We start from the raw sequence: 20,003 nt of genomic DNA, 5'->3' as shown, positions 1-20,003 counted from the left end.
AAATAAAATAAAACAAAAAAACATTCAGACATATAGGCATTTTCTCCATGTTTCCTTATCTTAGATTAGGGCTGTCAAAACTAGATGTACCGCAGAGCGGTACAAAATATGACCGCCGCCCAGTCCAGCACATTTTTTCCACAAAAAGAAATCACGCTGAAAGGCCTATATGATTCTAACTGTCTCACTAAATTGCATTATCCACACTCAATTCTCACTGGTATCTGCTAGACAACAAGTCCCAAAACATGATTAGTTCATAGATTTCACATGTAAAATTCATTTTATACAACCCCACCTCCATCTTGCCTGTTCAAAATTCTGAGAAATTCTTGATTGTTTGTGTTATGTTTATGTTATGTGTGTGGGTGTGTGTGTGTGTGAGTGTGTGTGTGTGTGTGTGTGTGTGTGTGTGTGTGCGTGCCTGCGTATGTGCCTGTGCATGGAAGCGTACATATGTCTACTGTGTGAGTATGTGTCATGATTACTGTGAATGTGTGTGTGTGTGTGTATCTGTTTGTGCACATGTGTGCACATGAACTGGGTTAACATGACCCCTGGAGGCAAATATACGGAAAAAATGGTCATCCTAGGCCCTACAGTTCTCAAGATATTCACAGAGAACTGTGTCTGGCCTACCCTCCTTTCGGGGGGTCCAGTCCAGCGGGGGGGCTACAGATCAAAACGAAAAATGACGGTTCCATGCTATCCATGTGGGGGTACATGCCCACCAAGTTTTGTGTACCCCGGTCTTTCAGTGTCCCGGGAATCCTTGTTGGTGTACGTCACTAAATGTACACATAAATTATTTTATTGTAAGGCCCCCCATGAACGAAAGTACACAAAACTTGGCATGCATTCGGAGGGTGTCATAATGATCCTACACTTTCAATTTCGTGCAGTTTTGACCATGTCAGCCAGAGATATTGTGATGAAAACACCTCATTTTTTGCTTTTTAATTTTTAACTAGGTGGCGCTATACATGAAATAAGTGGTAATGGGATGGGTTGACATGGCCCCTTGAGATCAACATACAAAAAAAAGGTGGACCTCCTAGGCCCTACAGTTCTCGAGATATTCACAGAAAACTGTCTCCGGCCACCTACAGGCCAGTTGGTGTATAGTAACATAAATTAATTTATTGTGTGGCCCCCCATGAACGGAATTCCACGAAACTTGGCGTGCATTCAGAGGGTGTCATAATGATCCTACACTTCGAATTTCGTGCAGTTTTGACTATGTTAGGTCACAGATACCTGCGATTACAACACCTCATTTTTACTTTTTTGTGTTTAACTAGGTGGCGCTATACATGAAATGAGTGGTTATGGAATGGGTTGACATGGCCCCTTGAGATCAACATACAAAAAAAAAATGGTCCTCCTAAACCTTACGGTTCTCGAGATATTCACAGAAAACTGTGTCTGCCCTACCCTCCTTTCGGGGGGTGCAGTCCAGCGGGGGGGCTACAGATCAAAACGAAAAACGATGGTTCCATGCTATCCATATGGGGTTATATGCCCACCAAGTTTCGTCTACCCCGGTCTTTCAGTGTCCCGGGAATCATTGACAGAAATTTGGACATGCGAAAAAGAAAAAAAAAAAAAATAAATAAAAAAATTAAAAAAAAATCTGACTAAACCTATATGACCGCCGCTTCGCTGCGCGGCGGTCATAATAACTGATTAATTTAGATTAATTAATTTGAGAAAAAAAAACTGATTAAAAAAAATAGTGCAGATTAATCAATTCTGTATGACCTTTGACCCCAAGCCGTTCTAGTCAGTAAAAATTAGACTTTAAAATGAAGGAGAGAGAAGAAAATGTGCTGCCTAGATCATTGATTGGAACATTTACTTTTAAAAAACGGCCTGATGGTGTTGATAAAAATAAAGTGTTGAAAATAAAGTCCTTTGCAATGTCTGCAAGTGTTGACATTGAGGGGAGTGTTAATTTATTTTCATTGTGTCCCCTAGGTCAGTGGTTTTCAAAGTGGGGGCCGTGAGGGGGTGCCAGGGGGGCCTCAGCAAGTTGGAGGGAAAAATAAAAGCAACAAATAAATACATTTGAAAAGTTTAAAATATACCTATTACTATGAGGATTGTTATACAATGGCATTATAATAATGTGACGCATATCTGAACATTATATTTCCCATGATAATGACTTGGAAAAATTGGAGAGCGATAGCTCTCATATAGCAGAAAGCCCCAAATACAATTTTTACACACTGTATGCTCCATCGCGAAGTGCTTGTGGCTAAAATAATTATTAGGATTAGCTTAATGTATTTTTACATTTGCCGTAGTATTGTCGATAGGTTTAATAACACATCAAGGGGGTCCTTGGCCAGAACCTAGTGGTATTTGGGGGGCCTTATTGTGGAAAAGTTTGGGAACCCCTGCCCTAGGTTATATCTGTGGCCTGATATGCCTTGTATGTGAAAAAAAAAACTTCTTCCCGAAGCACTTTTGAATTTATTTCCTCAGCATATTAGGTCATATCATAGATTATTATGGCCATTTGAACAGTGGAAATAATAATAAAAGAGTTTTTGAACTTTAATGTCACTAATGCTGATTATTCAATTATTCATTTGAATTTAAATATTTAAAATACTTTCACATCAAAAATTATATATGCGATTAATTTAGATTAATTAATCACAGAGTATGTAATTAATTAGATAATTTTTTTTAAATCGATTGACAGCCCTATCTTAGATATCTTAGAGGAGTACCTCAGGGAACTCCTAGCCGGATTAACTAGAGCTTCAATAATACCATTACCTGAGCTATCCATGCAACACATAAATGTGTACATTAAATTTCTCAGGACTGCCTCACATGATGGCACATGATGGAGAAAGCAAACAAGTAACTGGCACTGAACCATCTGGGTATCTGCATTAACAGCCTCATAGAGTCATTATAGGCAAATGTAAGCTTCTGTAGGCTGCTTTTCTAATACCCACACCACAAATACACAGTATACATAGGTGTATAAAAAAGGCTTTAAACAGGGAGCATTTCCCAATAAAAGAGCACATGAACTTGCGAAGTACAGTAACATGTTCGCCTGGGCATATAGTTTGCGGCGTTGGCAGTATATATCTTTGTCATCATTAAGATCGTCTGAGAATATCAAAACATCAAATAAAGATGATGCCATTGACTATGCAAAAAGGGTATGAATCATTTTGGACATGCCATTTTTCATAAAAATGTTACAAAAGATGAAACATTTTCTTGATTCCGTGTTTCTACCACATTGTCTTACAACCTTTTGGCGTGTGGCAGAACAAACATATCGGTCAAGAGAAAATCAACATGAAATCAATATTTGCCAGGGGTGTGAATAAGGGTTAGGGTTAGGGCTTAACTGTATATATGAAACACTAATAGTAAATAGTAGTGGATGCAGTGCTGTTTTTCCATTCACATGTAATGGTCTGTTCGTCATTTATACATTTCAAAGATATAAATGTTTGCATGAGGTCATCAGTTTTTGGTACACAGTTCTAACAGAGTGAACACTACTATAAGAAGCCCGGGAACTGTCATTGGAAGATTATTTTTATATAATGGAGAAAATGTGCGTGTATACAGTTGTAACAGAGATACAGAAGTGTGAGGGCAACTGTCACACAATGCAGTCTTGCATTTGTTAATTGGCAGGGTATGGGTATTTTTTTGTGGGCAGATCAGACAGATGTCCACTACTATAGGACCTTTTAGACTCTTAGGTGAAGCTTTGGGTGTCTGAAAATGTTTTGTCCAAATTTGACCATCTGCTTTACGGGACCTCCCTGACACACATGCATGCACACAGGAGAAACACATAGACACACACAGACACGCACGCACACACACACACACACACACACACACACACACACACACACACACACACACACACACACACACACACACACACACACAAAGACAGCATAAGATTGAAATAAGACAGGACTTGTACTGGTGGTTATCGAAGTAACGTTAGTTACATGTAACTCACCCATGTGGTCCTGAGTCCAGCAGATCAACAACACTAACAGCACACAGGTGATTGACACCATCTTCCTCCTCTTCTCTTCTCTGTCTTCTCTCTGTGTGTGATTGTGTGTGTGTGAGAGTGCGTATAGAGCTGGTAACTGAATGGGACTGCAGGCTCAGTGTGTGTCATTCTCTGTGTGTCTTTCCTGTAAATGCAGCTTTGTGACGTGTGTGACAGGTCCAACCCCTCCTGCTCCTCCTGTGGTGCTGAGAGCTGATAGCAGAATACACACGTGTCAGAGTTGCCTTGCAAGGCTGACTTGATGTGAGAATGTACAGTACTTGATGTGCATATTTTCCCATTTTTTGTTACATTTTTCTTACTAAAGATTCTAAAACTTATGGCAAAAGTGTGCACGTTGGCAACTCTGACTCAATGATTGGGCTATGCTCTTGTTGGTTTAATGTTCATTAAAAGGTATCAAAGAGAAATATGCCTAGGCTGCTGACTCCCCTGCTGGGATCACTCCTGCTACTTATGTTAATTTGAGTGTTGGCTTGTGTTTTGATAGACTCAAGGAATCAGCATAGCCTACTAATCAATAGTACAATAGTTAAAGCAGGTGACTAAATATATTCAACTAAACATTGAAGGTTTGACTCCATCATTAAGCGAGATTGCCTTCTTGCTTCTGACTATGTGCAGTTGAACCAGTGTGACACGTGGAAATGTTAAATAAAACTATGCAACTTTATTTGAAATAATTATTGGTTACACTTTACTTGACACACATTCTGAACACCTAGGAAGGCGAAAAAACTCCCAGACATTTAATGGAGAAAAATTCATTTCCTTGCCCTCTTAGCAATGAGCGACAGAGCAGCTCCTGTGTATCAGCTGCCTTACGGCCAACACCGGCATTGAGTTGGGGTAAAAGCGATGCTCCCTTAACCTTAAAGGAGAATTCCGGTGTGATATTGACCTAAAGTGTGTTGAAACATGATACCGAGTGTGAACGTATGTCTCATAGCCCATCTCGGCTTGTCCCCTGCACTCCAAAATCTGGCGCTAGTTAGCCGATGCTACCAACAGCTTTTTCAATTGTGGTGCTTCGGCATCGGGTTAGCTATGCAAATAAATCACTGTTTTACACCATTTACGAGGCTCAATGTATCTCCACACTTCATTGGTAGACTACCGAAGGCCCTGACATTTAAAACGAGACATTGAGAACTTTTAAAAAGCACTGGTAGTTTACTTACAAGACGATTTATACAGACAGTATCTTCACGAAGTTTAGCGTTTGCAGCCATCTTGAATTTAGTCACGATAAGTCGAGCGACGAGTAAGAATGAACAGGTATGATAAGGGATCAGATTCCAAAAATAATTCAGTGGAAATGCATGGATTCCAGCTTCTTCCAGTAGCAGCAACTGGAATCCATGCATTTCCACAGAAAAGAGCGCTTGTAATGGCCCCCATTACATTCCCCCCTGCTAAACCCTGCCATACCATCCGACGTCCCAGGTGACTCCATCTCTGCAAAACAAAAACAAAAAAAGAACACAACTTCAAAAACACAGATTCATTATACAGATCAGTAACAGTGTAACATTGTGCTTTCAAAAGAACTCTTTTGAGGACCTAGTCTGGGAATCTTGTAGGAGGCACACCTCTATTCTGCCTCATTGGATACCTTGGCTCCTGCTCTACATCTGCATCATCAGAATCATGGTCAAGCTCTGACTCTGTTTCCCCAACTAGATCTTGACCCTCATCATACTGTCCCATCCCATCCAGGACCTCACAATAAACCCTGTCCTCTCCCGGCGTAGACTGTGTGTGGAGTGGGGTGACAATGGGAATATAGGCAAGGCTCCTGTGATGATCAGTGTCCGATATGTTTGCCTCTTCCCTGCACCTATGTGTAGGCTGTGCTGTCTGTGTCTCTAGTGTGCATAGCTTAAGCTGATCCCTATGAACTACTTTAGTTGGACCCCCCTCCTCTGGCCTGACAGTGAATACTGGAATGTCTGAGTGGTTCTGCTTTACTACTATGTATGGTGTGGACTCCCATTTATTCTGTATCTTGTTCCTACCCCTGTGGCTGTGGTTGCGCAGCAACACTCTGTCACCGGGTCTAACAAGAGCCCCCCTGGAACTGCGATCATAGATCCTCTTTCGCCTCTGAGATGCGCCCTGGGTTGCAGCGTTGGCGACTTCGACAGCTGTCCTCAACCTTTCATGGTGGCTCCGCACCCATTCATCTAGATCTTCAGCTTCGTCGCCTTCTACATCTTTGCCTCCCAGGAGATCCATTGGTAGTCTGGCGTCTTGCCCGAATGTCAGGTAGAATGGGAAGTAGCCCGTTGATGAGTGGACACGGCTATTGTAAGCGAGGACCAACTCGGGTAAGTGCTCTTTCCAATTCCTTTTCTTTTCGGGGGGTAGTGTCCTCAGCATGTCATGCATGGTCCTGTTGAATCGTTCACACTGTGCATTGCCTTGAGGGTGGTACGGTGTTGTTCTACTCTTTCCTATGCCATAGATCCGGCAGAGCTCTTTGATTACACTGGCCTCGAAGCAGCGTCCCTGATCCGCGTGCAATCGAGCTGGACATCCATAGTAGACAAACCAGTGTTTCAAGAGGGCTTTGGCAGTCGTGTTGGCTGTCTGGTCTTTGGTGGGGACAGCAACCGTGAACCTGGTGAACATGTCTGTTAGTACCAAGACATTCTCATATCCCCCTGAAGATCTTTCCAGCACATTGTAATCCATTGCAAGGACCTCTAAAGGGGCTGTGACATTGGTGCATGTCATGGGAGCTTGATGGTGGGGAAAGACATCTTTGGCCAGAGCACATCGGCTACACTGGCGGACCCAGGTCTGCACATCCTTCTCCATTCCAGGCCAATAATACTCCCGCCGGAGGAGTGCGATGGTGCTCCGCTCTCCAAAGTGTCCCCCATGCTCATGTCGGCTTTCGAACACGCTGCGGCGTAGGGGCCCTGGGACAACAAGTTGGTGAATCTCTTCTCCATCTCGTGGGTCGAGTATGGATCTAAAGAGAACACCTCGTTGGAGCTGAAGGCGCTCAAACTGTCGAGTGAGCTGCCTGGCCTGTGGCTCCATAGCACGCTGTTCACCAAGAGTGGGTTTGGTTCTCTTTGCAACGGCAATGGGCTTGATTAGTGAGTCACTCTTTTGCTGTTCCTCCACGTCACGCCAGGTCTGTCCCCCGACGGCCCTCGCCTTGGTGACTTTAACTTTGGCCTTCAGCTCAGGTGGACTTAGGTGGTCTTTGGTGGCTGGCCACATGCAGGCACGTACCTCATCCGATGTGACCTGGATGAAATCCTTGCCCTCGTCTTCACCTTCAGGCTCCTCATTCAGGGGAATCCTTGAGAGAACGTCTGCATTCACATTCTGCCGACCTGGCTTGTAGCTGACCTCAAAGTCATATTCGGCCAGCTGCGCTACCCACCGCTGCTCGACTGCCCCCAGATTAGCTGACTCCAGGTATCGCAGAGGGTTGTGGTCGGTGACAACAGTGAACTTGGAGTATCTGAGATATTCTTTAAGCTTCTCAGTGGCGGCCCATTTCAGTGCCAACAGCTCCAACTTGAAGGCACTGTAATTCTTGTCATTCCTCTCTGACCCTCGCAGACCTCGGCTGGCATAGGCTATCACTCACTCAACTCCGCCTTGCTTTTGGCTGAGCACAGCGCCTAACCCATGGAGACTGCCATCTGTCGTCAGAATGAACGGGAGGCTGAAATCTGGATACGCCAACACTGGAGGTGACATCAGGCAACTTTTCAGCCTCTCAAATGCTGTCTGGCACTCCTCCGTCCATTGGAAAGGTGCTGCCGTTCACCCCTTTGTCTGATGTCCTCCTTTTCCCACCAGGGCATGCAATGGCTTGGCTAGGTGAGTGAACTGTGGCACGAAGCGTCTGTAATAGCCCATGAAGCCCAACACCTGCCGTACATCCTTGACGCTGGTGGGAACAGGCCACGCCTTCAGGACTTGGACCTTCTCTTCATCCACTCTGATTCCCTCAGCCGAGATCACGTGGCCCAGGAACTTCACTTCTGACTGCAGGAGGAAACACTTGCTGGGCTTTAACTTCAGGCCATGTTGCCTCAAGCGCTGAAATACTAGCTCCAGCCTTTCGCAGTGTGAATCAAAGTCGGATGAGAAGCAGATGATGTCATCCAAGTAGACCAGCAGCACATCGAACGCAAGGTCCCCCAGGACCACTCCCATGAGGCGCTGAAAGGTGGCAGGAGCATTACAGAGACCAAATGCCATCCTGGTCCACTCAAACAGGCCAAAGGGAGTGGTGACGGCGGTCTTCTCCCTGTCATCGGGACTCATCGCCACCTGGAAGTAGCCAGCAGTCAGGTCTAAAGTGGAGAAGAGCTTGGCATTTCCCAGCGCATCCAGAGACTCCTCTATTCGCGGCAGAGGGTACGCATCCTTTCATGTGACCATGTTCAGCTTTCGGTAGTCAAAGCAAAAGCGCACAGTACCGTCTTTCTTTTGTACAATGACTGCTGGTGATGCCCAAGGACTGCTGCTCTCCTTAAGGATCCCTTGCCCCACCAGGTCCTGAACATGCCGCTTGAACTCCTGGTATACTTGAGGTGGGACTCTTCGGTGTCTTTGTTCGATAGGAGGGGCGTCACCAGTCGGAATGCGGTGTGTCACTGTGGTGGTGTAGCCATAGTTGTTGTCATGACTGGAGAATATGTCACTGTAGCTGTGCAACAGCGTGCTGAGCTTAGCATGCTGCACAACTGTCAGCTCTTCAGAAGCTACCTGCACTGGAACAGGCAAACATTGATGGCTGTCTACTGTGGCGTGAACACTGTTCAGCTTAACCCTTAGAACCCTAAGTTGTTTTTAGGGCATTTTCACTACCTTTATTCATAAGGATTTATTCTGGTCATTGTAAGTGCCACACACATATATTATATATTGATTTTTTCAGGAGAGTCTAGGCTATTCAGATCTGCAATCATTTCATGTATTAATACTAGCACTGTAATACTAGATTTTTAAAGAATTAAAATATAAAAAGTGTATTATAAAAATTCTTATATTTCGACATGTATCTCACCACAGCAAGCTCACAGCTCTACATGCATTTCATGTGTGTGTAGGGCAGACTGTCCTGAATCGGGCAATATAATTGCCATGTTGGAGGGATACTCTGGGGCTGAGCAATTTACAGAAATATTTGCTGTGTGATTTACGGAAATAAATGCCATTTTTTATTTAGTGATGAAAAATGACCTTTCTGCGATCCATATCTGTGACACGAACTGATCTGACCTGACCTGACCCGAGGTTGCGTGTTAGCCTGCGTGCCTGTGTGTATGCAGTCATAATAATTCTCAACTTTTTACTGCATTGCCATGAACAAAGTAAAGGCAAAAAAGGTGTTTATTTGTTGAACAAATTGGGATGCAATGTGAGCCTTGAATTGGATTCCATGCAGGAATTTGCTAGGATCTCAAAACCGGAATATGAACATGCTTTGCCATAGAGAAACACATGATAGCATTGGATTATAAACATGCTTTGCCACAAGAACAGACAAAAACGTGGGGTAAGTCCAGCTATATGAAGTTATTATTTTGCTGTCACTTCGTCTGTTTTATAACCCAGAAGGATGTACTTGGTATCAAATGATAGCTCCGAGTCTCCTCTTTCAGCTGACATGCGTGGCATATCTATGCGATCACGGGTCCGCGAGTAATTCAAACGAGAGTAATGAGTGTGCAGCGTTGGTTTGTGTACATGACGTTATTATTTTGCAGTTACTTCGTCTGGTTTTATAAGCCAGAAGGGTCGATAAACATGGTACCAATGGATAGCCCTGTGCCCCCTCTTTCATCTGATATGCTTGCCATATCGATGCGATCACGGGTTCGCGAGTAATTCAAACTAGAGTAATGTGTGTGCAGGTGAACGCAGAGAAGTATAGACTGTAAATATGATGCAATTTGATTTAATTTCATGATTTTTTTTAATTTTCATACTTGATCGTACAGACAAGTGTGTAGTCTCGTTGGAAAGCCCCATTTCTGCTCTGTCGTGCAATAAAGGTTTCATTTTGCTGCGATGAACCGTTCCGGAGCAATGTAACAGAGAAGAAAGGGTGTGTTTTTTGACGCACTTTGCGTCAATCGGGTTCTAAGGGTTAAGCCCTGTGACATGCAACACCCCATCCATTTCCTCAAACCCCACCACCTCTTTTGGATAGATCCTCTGTGGCTTGGACACCGCAGCTACCCTGGCTCTGGGCATCAGTTTTATGGCCTTCTCACTGGTGTTCATAACCCTGACAGGGACTTTTCCACCTGCTGCCCTTCCGAGTGTGTTGGCAATCAGAAGTCCCTTCTGGATGCTGGTCTTTGGAGTGGCTTCCACCAGGACCTGGCACTCTATGGTTGGAGGTATCCTGCACCAGCCTTCAATCACCTTCTCGCTGTGCGGTGGGATGGTAATCACTTCTCTGCCAGCCACCTTGACGAACCCAATCTTGCCATCTGGACCCACAAATTCCACCTCTTTCTTGACCCTAGCCAACACACGACGGACGCTTGCCTCTGGTGGAGGTCACCAGATCTTTGATGATGTTCATCCCCATAATGCCTGGGACCCCATTCATCTTTTCAACATCCGGATGGGTGTCTCTCAGGATGAAAATGCACCGCCGCTCAAGAGTGGTTCCAAAACACTCCACATCTGCTTCAAGACAACCAAGGACTGGGATGTTCAGTCCATTAGCTGCAGTCAGCTCCACCCAATGGGCGGACTTTAGCTGTTCTTCTCCAAAGTGTTCTCTAAATTGAGACTCTTTGATGGTGGTGACCTCAGACCCAGTGTCCCAAAGGCAGTTCGTCTTCACTCCCAAGATCATCAGGTCAACAGTCCAGCAGTCACCAATTGCACTTTGTTTCAGGAGCTGGTCGACCTCAGTGTTAACGCAGTCTGCCAGCCCACTCCTGACCATCGATAAACCAGGGGGTCTTGGTTTTCCTTGTTTTCCTTATTTCCTCACGGAGTGACTCCATGTTCAATGTGGAGGATGGATCTTCAGCTGTAGCTGCATTTACCACACCTCTTGGACGATGGCACCTTGACACCTGCACATCCTCTTCCTCCTCTGAGTAGGTAATAGCCGCCTGCATCACATCACTGAAATTTTGGCCATGATCCTCTTTCAGTCTCCGCTTCATCTCTCGTCTTAGGAAGTCGTCCCTTAGGCCCAGGATGAGCTGTTCGATCAATATGGCCTCTGCATTTGGAACGCGGTCTGGGTTTCGGCGCTGAATCTGATTAATTTTATCTTTTAAATCATATGCATATGATCGTATCGTTTCCCCATGTGCCTGTCTCCGATCATAGAACTCCTTCAGTCTGGTGCCAATAGGTACCTTGTCACCATATGTCTCTAGAAGAATGTTGAATATATCTCTGACAGAGTTCGATTTGGTGGGGGATAACATGAACTTTACTGTGGCTTTGGCTTCATCAGTTCTGCTTGCTCTTCTTCTGGAATCCTCATCATCCAGAAGGAGGATTTCATGGAGGCCACCCACTCTTCAATGCTCACATCGCCAGGCTTCTTGATGCACCCACTAAACTCTGGTAATTTGCGCTCTCGTGGGATGTACAGTGTTGCTGGGGGTTTTGTTGCAGTCGCCTGCTGTTCAATGACCAGCCTTGCTAAAGCCAGTGCCTCCCTCTGCTCTTCTCTGGATTGCTGCAGCGCACCAGCCTGGTCTGAAAGCCTCTTCTGAAGCTCTGCAAAGTCTTTCCTTAATTGCTCCAACTCAGCCATCTTTGTCCGACCCGGCTCCAGAGTGTGCTACGCAGCTAAATAAAACTACAAAATAGGCCTGGTCTAATGTAAGATCCTGTTTGTGACGCCAAATGTAGCGGGGGTAGGAGTTACTCCGCTACTAAAGTGTGTGTGTGTGTGTGTGTGCGTATTATAATGTTCAGTCTACTGCCCAGGTGAAGCACTTACCTTAACAAATCACCAGCACTATAAACTAGGTGAGTATATATTATAACATAACACTAGTAGCTATAATAAATAATAACAGGCAAATTAAATTATAGATAAATGAGTATTTAATATATTATAATGTCTATATTTTACCTAGGCTAATAGAATACCCTTAAATAATAAAACACCAAAACAGTGGCCTAATGCCCAATCACTCTCTCATTCACACATCCTACTAGGCTACAACTTAAAACGGACTTTTACAACAAAACACTTAAAACATTACTGTATCAGAATCTTCACATTAATGCATCCACTCTCGTCCAGGGTGTGTAAAAGTTCGTATCGTTATCCAACCTGTTTGGGTGTGTGAGTCCAGTTCGAGTCCGCTGTAGCGATCAGAGCCAATAGTGTTAAGTCAGTATAAGTGAATGTAAACAAGCTGTCCCGACTTCCGTGGGTGTGATGATAAAATTGGAACCCAGTACCGTGAACAGGAGAGAATGGAGATGAGTCACTCGTGGCCGTCAGGGATGGATGGCAGGGGAGAGAGGCGACGACTCCTGTGGTTGCCAGGGGATACGGTGGGACTCTTCTGTTTCCTTAGGTAAGCTAATTAGCGGTGAACGATAAACTATACTTTCTAGGAAACTACATTGATACTTAACAGACGTTAGTCCTTGTCAAGTAGCTCATTTTATATAGGCTTAAGTAGCCTGCAGCTTACAGTAGCCTAATACGAATCCCTCGTCGATGTTCACTGTAGCGTTAGGCTATACGGGAGCCAGCTGATCAACGTAGCTACAACGGTAACTTTGTTACAGACACTGAACGTACAACGATCGGAAAGTCAACAAACGTAGTCTATAGCCTACTATTCCGCTATACCAACTGGAACTAGGCTTACTACTAATATTGTTTAACACCATTTCCCTTGTCGTTCGTTCTGCCTCAACTTGTCCGTTTTCTACCGTTATCTTCTTCTCGCGTACCAAACTCAGTTACCCCTAGTTACCCCTAAGATTCTGTGAGCGAGCGCTTATAAAAGAGTGCTTGTAATGGCCCCCATAGAGTGGTGAAGTCCCGCCCCTTCTGCTTCCGGTCCATGGGACCTATCTTTCAAAAAATTATGAACGGGAGTTAATGGAGAGATAACAATTATTTTTTGGTCCAGTTTGAATTGTGCCACAAATTTCACATATGATGTGTGTGAATTTAAAAGATAATTTTTCACGTCAAGAAAGTACTGTTGTTCGATAGACTTCAAAAGTTATGTTGGTTTTGTGCGAATCCACTCAGTGGACTACATCTCTCGTCTCGAACGATGTACGTCACCAACGTAATGAAACGATAAGAGCTGTTATGCTAGTTAACGGTTGCATCTTGCTGCCTGCTATGTCACTTAACAGTATGTAATGTACAGTCTATGGACGAATACAACTTACCTGATGTGTTTAATCCTCTGACTCATGGTATTTTCTTCGGCAAGGAAAGCCCAATTAAGACCTGTTGCTGGTATGCTTGTACAATCTAGTGTGGCTGTGAATGAGCTAACGTCACTAGCGCGACTTATGGGTTTGTAGTCGTTGGAATTACGATCTTTCACAATGTTGTAATTCAATAGTTACGAAACAAACTGCAAATGTCTTTACATGAAAAATTGTCTTTAAAATTGACAAACATCATATGGGTAATTCAAGGCACAAGTCAACCGGGACCAGAAAATAATTTCTTTTTCGCCATAGACTGCCGTTCAAATTTTTTTGAAAGATAGGTCCCATGGAGGCAAACGGAAGGGGCGGGACTTCACCACTATAACATAAATATTGGCATGAAGTCATCAGAGTTTTTGGTACACAGTTCTAACAGAGGCACAGAAGTGTAGATAGATAGATAGATAGATACTTTATTGATCCCCAGGGAAATTCAAGGTCTCAGCAGCATACATACAACACAAACACATTCTCAGCAGAAAGAGTAATTAAAGTATATAATATAACAACACAACTAAGCAGTAAGGACAGTAGAAGATAAAGAAGTGTGAGCACTACTATATACGAAGCCCGGGAAGTGTCATTGGAAGATTATTTTTGTATATGAGAGAATGTACGTGTATACAGTTGTGACAGAGGCACAGAAGTGTGAGGGCTACTGTCTCTCTACAACGCAAAAAAGTATTTTGTTGTGGGCAGGTCAGACAGATGTCCACTACTATAGGATCTTTTGGACCCGTAGGCCGGCTGCAGACTGCTGGCATGGCGTCAGCATGTCAGCTGCGAGGCATGTCCGTCGGCTCCCATGTTAACAGGTTAGACTCTAACTCTGTGTGACACGCACGTCTAAGGCGCGGTTGGAGCCGTGTTGAAAACACATGCATGCTAGAGATAGGACCGGCACCTATTTTTTCAAGCAACAGTGTGACACACAAGGCAAGGCAAAATACACTATGAAAAGATGTTTTTATGTCATTTTGGTTCCCAATTCAACTGCAGCACCACCACCATTGTATATTGGAGCAGTCAGGATCAATTACGTTACCACAGGACAGAGTGGTGTTCTGCCCCACACTGGAGAACACAGTGGGGGTTTCCCCTCTGACACCTGATATGGGAAACCTTAAATCACTTATAGTTGATGATAGTAAAATATGATATAGTTTACAGTTAAACCCAAAATTATTCATACCCCAGGCAAATCGATTTAATGTTGATTTTCTCTTGACCAATTGATCTGACTGAAAATGACTGAAGGATCAACATTTTAGAGTGGCCCAGCCAGAGTCCAGACCTCAATCCGTCCAAAAAGGGAGCACAAGGCCAGAGTGATGGGCAAAGAATCATTCCTGCCTCAAAACCCAGATTGCTGCTTAAAAGGTGGGGCCTTGAATCATTGTGGACACATGGACAGGCTTGGTAGGTATTATAAGAACCATTTTTAGAGCTGTGATGGCAAATAAAGATTATTAAAAAGGGTATGAATAATTTTGGACATGCCATTTTTCATAAAAAATGTAAATAAGATACAAATACTTCTTTTTTATTTCATGTTTGTACCACATTGTCCTACAACATTTTGGCGTGTGGCAGAACAAACATATCGGTCAAGAGAAAATCAACACTAATCATTTTGGGCTTAACTGTATGTATGAAACACTAATAGTGAATAGTAGTGGATGCAGTACTTTACTGTTTTTCCATTCACATGTAATTGTCTGTTCATCATTTATACATTTCCAAGTTATAAATAGTTGCATGAGGTCATCAGAGGTTTTGGTATACAGCTCTAACAGAGGCACAGAAGTGTGAGGACTGCTATATACGAAGCCGGGGAGGTGTCACTGAAAGATTATTTTTGTATAATGGAGAGAATGTGCGTGTATACAGTTGTAACAGAGATACAGAAGTGTGAGCACATATATGATGCCCAGGAAGTGTCATTGAAAGATTATTTTTGTATATGAGAGAATGTGCGGAGGTGGTTTTCCAGTCAGTCCACAGTCATTCTTTCCCCTAGCCCATGCAGGATGTTCCAGGAGATCCTCTCTTTTTAGCCTTCTCAGGTTCCACAAGACTTCTCCATCTCCTTCTCCAATGGCAATGCGCGTATACAATTGTGACAGAGGCAGATGTCCACTACTACAGGACCTTTTGGACCCTTAGGTAAAACTTTGGGTGTCTGAAAGTGTTTTGTCCAATTTTGACCATCTGCTTTACGGGACCTCCCTGACATACATGCATGCAGACACACACACACACACACACACACACACACACACACACACACACGCGCGCACACACGCACACACACACACACACACACACACACACACACACACACACACACACACACAGTATACAAAAAAAGACAGCAAGATATTTAAAAAAGACAGGACTTGTACTGGTGGTTATCAAGGTAATGTTAGTCACATGACAGGGGCCCTGCTCACGGAATCTCCCTTTGTCCAACCAAGGACAGAACGTAGCTCTTAAAAGGAACTAACAGTTCAACTCACCAAGAGTGCCTTTTCACTGGAGTGTTGAGGGATCACATCACACACACAGTTTGGATTTTGTCAAAAAGGAAGAATCCTCAATTCAATAGATCCATATAATCCTTATCAATGCTCAGGTAGAAACTCCAGAAACTGTTGGTAAAAATATAGCATGCCAAAGTGAGACACGAGATCCAGTCACAGAGAAGAACAATCAAGATGCAGAGTTTAATTTGGCTGTAACAGGAGAGAGGCACACACAAAGCACAATGTACTCACAATGCACTTACATTATCCAAGGTTGGGACAGATACCATACAGGGTCATGACATAGGAATGTACTTTTAGTGTCAAAGTGACCTACTAATGAACAATGCAGAACATTAAACCACATATTGGAATATTGGACATAATGCTCTATTCCACTTTCTCTCACCAGGAACCAATCACAACTGCTTATCTGGTATGGGCTGGGCTTTATGATGGCTGACGAGGGGGAGTACTGCTAGGAGTGCTGTTGAAGACAACCAATCGCTGCACTGATGGCGTCAGAATTACTGGAAAAGGCACAGACTTGTATATTCTTTGGAATTGAGGAAACAACTGTATTCAAATCTTTCATTTGCTAGAAAGATGAATTTGCTGTACTTCTGAAATGAAGGTGAGAGTTTAATGTATCAGTTTAAATTAGACTATACTGTTGGCTACACCCCTTCACCAATGATCAAAGCATCCCCAGACTAATGCTCTTGTGGAATGTTCTTATGGTGTCAGCCATGCAGGCTAGATTGACTCATGAATGAACTGCTTTTGCTTTACAGTAAATGACATGCATGGATTAACCAATCCAACCAAAGATTTCAGACACTGTATAATCTTTGCTGTAAGAGGGCATGCTTTACATGTGGAACCCACATCAAATGGTATGCGTTCAACTATTGATACATTTTCATCTGGTATCTACAGTACTGTAATCATTTAGTAAATTATATCATACAGGAGCTCATGTAGGGTAGGCCTAATACCAGATCTTTGTGGGACTCTGGCTTGATTGTACTGTATGTGGGGCCCTTATCTGTGCATCAGTCCTGACTGCCTTTAGCTATGAGTACTAGCCTGAACAAACACAAAGAACACAGCAGACAGTGCTAACTTTTCCCATTTGAACAGAGAGAGAGAGAAAGAGAGAGAGAGAGAGAGGCTACCAACATTATCTCCTTGCTGTCCAAAACACGTTTGGAATAGGCCACACAGGTCTCTGTGAGCATGGCAGTGTTGCTCTAATTAGTTAGCTGCAATCTCTACTGCCCTGTGGCAGGTAACTCATCAACGGCAAAGTGAAAGGGACAACACCCACAGACGCTGATAACACAGGAACCAATGGGACCAAATTGTTGTCAGAGGTGGATTTTTGTACCCTCAGTCACGGAACCTGCAAGAGCAATGAGGTTTTGTGCTATTGACTTCTAATTGGTCATTTTGTGAACCTCACACCCCACATTGGAGTATGTTGAGTCTGGACATGTTGCCATGTATATGGCCCTCCACTCTAAAGCATTCACTCTAACCTCCCAAATGATATCTATTTGTATCAGTTTTAGTCATTCTGCAAGTTTTTCCAAATTATGAATATGTAAGGGATAATGGACGACAGGGTGGTCTGTTCACAGAAGTTAATGCACGGTCGAGGTTGTAAAACGGCCCCGACGCGAAGCGGAGGGCCGTTTAAACCTCTTAGTGCATTAACTTCTGTGAACAGACCACCGTGGAGTCCATTATCCCGCTTATTCCACTGTTGCCACTTGCGTTGTGTCCATTTCCTGTTACAATTTAAACGTTTTAATCGCTAAAACTGTCTTGTTTGTAGAACTAATTTCTTCTGACACATATCAGCTAATTTCTTAACTCACAGGACACACTGCCGTTACTAGTTCTAAATGGATGGTAGCTACGGCCAAAGGCCAGTCGTTAGTTCTATCTCTCCCGTTGTCAAGCGGGCGTATCCCAAGATTCTGATGAACTTTAGCTTTGAAACATCGCTATTTTACTTAGCCTGCTGTCATCCATCTAGCTAAAAGCCACCTCCGTCATATGCTACAATGTTGCAATGTTCTGAACGTCTGCATTTTACAGCTCGGATGCAACGTGACAGTTCATTTAAACTTCACAACGAGTTCGGCGAATTAATATACAAGTGTGATACGGCCAAAAAAATGGATCTACTTCATAGGTGTGCAGATAACATACGGTTAATGGTCGTTCTAAATTACGTAGGACAATGGGAAATTCAACCAAGCAGTGGAATAAAGTTAAATAAGAAATTGACTGTATCATGTTTTCACCCATGGTTAGTCTGAGTGAGTTCATTAAGACGTGTGAAGTTGTCTATATTGTCATGTGAAGTTGTTGATGATACCCAGGCACTTTTGTTCTCTGGATTAATATGTAGCTTATGCCAGATGTTTCACAATACAAGCCCCTGAAACCCCCTTTTTTCAAGTGTCCGTGGGGTAGAAAACTGCAGCTAGGGGGCAGAGTTCTCCAAACCTCACCAAATGGTTCTCCAGGTAAATGCATTTCTCGGAGGAGGTGTAACTCTGCCTTTGATATCCATCTGGAGGAAAGAAAACAAAATGAAAAAAAAAACTTTTTTCTAGCTACTGTAAGTGACTCATTCCTTGTGAACCTGTGAAAATAAATAAGTTGACACCTATGATACCACCAGTGCCCTCTTACAGCTGTTGTTGGAGGTTGCAGTTACTAAAAATGTTGTAGTGAATCAGTGCTTCACCTGCAGCACAAACACAATGTGTGTGTGTGTGTATGTGTGTGCGTGTGTGTGTGTGTATGTGTGCGTGTGTTGGGGTGGGGCGCTGGGGGCTGGGAGGTCACAATCCAGCACATCTGTGCTGATGATAAAGTTTTGCTGTTTGTTTTCCAAGTTGCAAAACTTTTTAAACTCTAAGTTTCTTTCTCTTGAGGTGTAAAAACTCTCCTGAGGTGTAAAAAAATACTGCTTTGCCCTCGCAACATCTTTAATACTCTTGAATACCTACTTGGAGCATTGTTTTCCTGTGGTGCATTGCTATAGACTTTTCTTATGACTTTCTGAGCTAGTGTTTTTTCACCCCAGGTGTACTGTAGACACTTATTTTCCAAAGTAAGGCTTTTATTGAGTGGCCAACTTCTCAGTGTACAGTATGTGTCTGCACTGTAAAAAAGGGAGGTCAGGGCTCTCCAATTTATGAAACTACATTACAAACTATATGTTACATGAACCATTACACTATGTTACATAAATCAGTCTAGTTTAGTATGAAACACAACATTTTTATGTTTGCATAGTTATTCCAATTGAGCACTTTAATTATTTAATTGAATCATGTAAAATAAGCATGTATACTGTACTCAAAACTCAATGTTATTCAGTTGAACTAACATATTTTACATATTCAGGGTCATGTACCGGTAAGATGAATGTAAAGCACCTACTTCTGAGCCAAGAAGGCATATTATGACATGGAATCCCTTGGCACCACTACTTCATTGTGTTCCCATACTCAAGCAGCTGCAGTGCTGCCAAAAGTTTTCATATGTGTTTGTTTCTGTTAGCTATCCTTAAAGACAAGGATCATTTTGGAGATGGTTGTTGTGTTCTGCTTTGAGATGAGCTACACTTTGTTCATGAGTGTGTTTACAATCAAGGATGTATTTAGCATGCACAGGATATCAGTGGTTCAAAATCAGATATTTAAACATAAGATATTTAAACAAATATTTAAAACTGTCCTTAAGTGTGTGACTGGGAAAACTTTAAATTAGCATGTGTATTTTTTTTTTTTTAAATCAAAAGAAATCAAAAGGCAGAGTGAGTAGTTTAAAAGTTGTGTGCGTGTTTGGTTGGCATAAGCTCACTAATGCTGTTTATTTTTTCTCATAAGGCATATTTGCCAATCCTAAACACGTCTTCAACATATTTGAAAATG

The sequence above is a fragment of the Alosa pseudoharengus genome, unplaced genomic scaffold, assembly GCF_046254945.1.
Source record: "Alosa pseudoharengus isolate Yale_2024_CS ecotype anadromous, Long Island Sound unplaced genomic scaffold, YU_APseudo_1.1 YU_APseudo_1.1_scf_13, whole genome shotgun sequence".
In the NCBI taxonomy this organism is placed as follows: domain Eukaryota; kingdom Metazoa; phylum Chordata; class Actinopteri; order Clupeiformes; family Clupeidae; genus Alosa; species Alosa pseudoharengus.
This window is presented reverse-complemented; position numbering follows the sequence as displayed.